The sequence below is a fragment of the Macaca mulatta genome, chromosome 3, assembly GCF_049350105.2.
Source record: "Macaca mulatta isolate MMU2019108-1 chromosome 3, T2T-MMU8v2.0, whole genome shotgun sequence".
In the NCBI taxonomy this organism is placed as follows: domain Eukaryota; kingdom Metazoa; phylum Chordata; class Mammalia; order Primates; family Cercopithecidae; genus Macaca; species Macaca mulatta.
Window position 1 is genome coordinate 192,004,501 of NC_133408.1, and position 2,759 is coordinate 192,007,259.

General features: G+C 47.9%; 1 pseudogene; it reads right to left on the reverse strand.

The window, feature by feature from the left end:
- Positions 1-1,673: 1,673 nt before the first annotated feature.
- LOC114677142 (5S ribosomal RNA) lies at positions 1,674-1,792 on the reverse strand (annotated as a pseudogene).
- Between the last annotated feature and the right edge of the window lie 967 nt (positions 1,793-2,759).

Sequence of the window (2,759 nt, forward strand, 5' to 3'; positions counted from 1 at the left end):
TGATTCGCCCATCTTGGCCTCCTAAAGTGTTGGGATTATAGGCGTGAGCCACGGCGCCTGGCCTAGTCTATGTTCTTAGTAGCTGAGCATATGTATACATCCTTTGAACCTTTGTGGACCTGTTTCCTTATATGTTTTTCCCTTTCTATTTATTTATTTTTTGAGACAGAGTCTTGCTCTGTCACCCAGGCTGGAGTGCAGTGGCATGATCTCAGCTCACTGCAACATCTGCCTCCTGGGTTTGAGCAATTCTCCTGTCTCAGCCTCCCAAATAGCTGGGATTACAGGTGCCTGCCACCATGCCTGGCTAGTTTTTTTTTTTGTATTTTTAGTAGAGACAGAGTCACCATTATTGACCAGGCTGGTCTCCAACTCCTGGCCTCAAGTGATCCACCTGCCTTGGCCTCCCAAAGTGCTGAGACTACAGGCATGAGCCACCGTACCTGGCCTGCTTCCTTATCCTTAAAATAAAATTAGGTTGGATAATATTTAAGTTCTCTTCCGATCTAAAGTTCAGAAAAAAATTTTATAATTTGAGAGAAAAATAGGAAGTATATCATACATTTTCATGTCTATCAGTCTATCCACCAATCTTCCATCCGTTTACTCTGTAAATATTTTCTGTATGCAAGGCACCTTGCAAGCTACAGAAACAATGTCTAAGATGTAGCCCTGCTTTCAAGGATGTTATGGAAATCCTTCTCCTGCCAGGGTGTGAGGAGGTGGGGAGAGCGGAGAACTGGGGAGAACTCCTTAAAGGGGCCTTTACTAGCCAGTGCTAGAGGAAGCTGCTAATCAATCAATTAATTAATTAACAATCAGCAAATGGCAGACAGTGGGGAAGTGTGGCTTAGCTTCCAAATGCTAATTACGGGCCCCTTTATGGAGCCGAGACAGGGCAAATCATTGCAGGATCCCAGATGAGCTGGCACACAGACATTGCGAGGAGGGTGCGATTCTCCTCTGTACCAGCATGCTTGCCAGCTTTTATCTGGTGAGATTAATTAGAACTTTTAGAAGTGCAAGTTAGGGCCATAAAATATTAACATTCCTGTCACTGGTGATCTGTAAGTGTACTGAGAGAGCCCGGAGCAATTTTAGGGTATTGTTGCTTGAACAGCGATCTGGAGGTTTAGATTTCTTTTCCAGTGACGGTTTCTCAGTGGCTGCTCAGTGACTGTGGATCCTCACCAAACCGACCCCTGCCACTGAATGTCCCTTGCCTCTGTGAGTTCATGCATTCGTCTCTCTCATCCCTTTCATGCTTCCCAGAAACTGTAACGTCATGTTGGTACCTTTGTCATACACCTACGTTTGGAATCCCGGCTGTGGGTCTCTAGGAAAACTGCCTGGCTCAGTGTTTCAGGTTGTTCCTCCCATCGTTATCATGACCTCTGATGCCCCATCACAGAAACTCCCACAACTAAATGCTCCCGGAAGGTGATGTTAATAATGGACTGGTTCATTTGCCTTACTTTCCTTTTTTTTTTCTTTCAGAATAGCTGGGATTACAGGCACCTGCCACCACACCCAGCTAAATTTTGTATTTTTGGTAGAGACAGGGTTTCACCATGTTGGCCAGGCTGGTCTCAAACTCCTGACCTCAGGCGATTCACCTGCCTCGGCCTCCCAAAGTGCTGGGATTTATAGGTGTGAGCCACCATGCCGGGCCACGCCTACAGCACCCGGTGTTCCCAGGCGGTCTCCCATCCAAGTACTAACCAGGCCTGACCCTGCTTAGCCTCCCAGATCAGACTAGATCGGGTGCATTCAGGGTGGTATGGTGGTAGACTCTTGCTTTTTTTTTTTTTTTTTCTGAGATGGAGTCTTACTCCATCACTCAGACTGGAGTGCAGTGGCGCAACCTCAGCTCACTGAAACTTCTGCCTCCTAGGTTCAAGCGATTCTCCTGCCTCAACCTCCTGAGTAGCTGGGATTACAGGTGCCTGGCACCACACCCAGCTAATTTTTGTATTTTTAGTAGAGACAGGGTTTCACCATGTTGGCCTGGCTTGTCTTGAACTCCTGACCTCAGGGGATCCGCCCGACTCGACCTCCCAAAGTGCTATGATTACAAGCGTGATTACAAGCGTGAGCCACCACACCCGGCTGCAGTATCATGGATTTACATGAAAAGAAATATACAGTATTAGAACTCTGGGACTTTGAGATGTGCTAGGTAAGATTTCGCAGGTACAAATGGATTGTCTCAGACACAGAACTGTCACAATGCACTGCTGGGGAGACGCAGAACCCCTGAGGTATCCCCTTCCCATTGCTGCCTTCTAAGGAATGACAAGACCTGACCACAACTAGACCCAATGGGCTAATGTGACCATTTCAGCTCCATCATGTGAGGGGACATTTGTCACACCCGAGGTTTCCCATCACCCTCTGGGCGCCTTTCTCCAGTGAAATTTCCATGTTCTGAACTCTGTCGCCCCTACCAAGAAGTGTGAATTCAGGGCTGGGCGCGGTGGCTCATTCCTGTAATCCCAGCACTTTGGGAGGCCGAGGCAGGTGGATCACTTGAGGTCAGTAATTCAAGACCAGCCTGGCCAGCATGGTGAAACCCCATCCTACTAAAATACAAACATTAGCTCTACATGGTGGTGCATGCCTGTAGTCCCAGCTACTTGGGAGGCTGAGGCAGGAGAATCACTTGAAACCGGGAGGCAGAGGTTGCAGTGAGCCGAGATTGTGAGCCATTGCACTCCAGCCTGGGCAACAGAGCAAGACACCTCCTGAAAAAAAAAAAA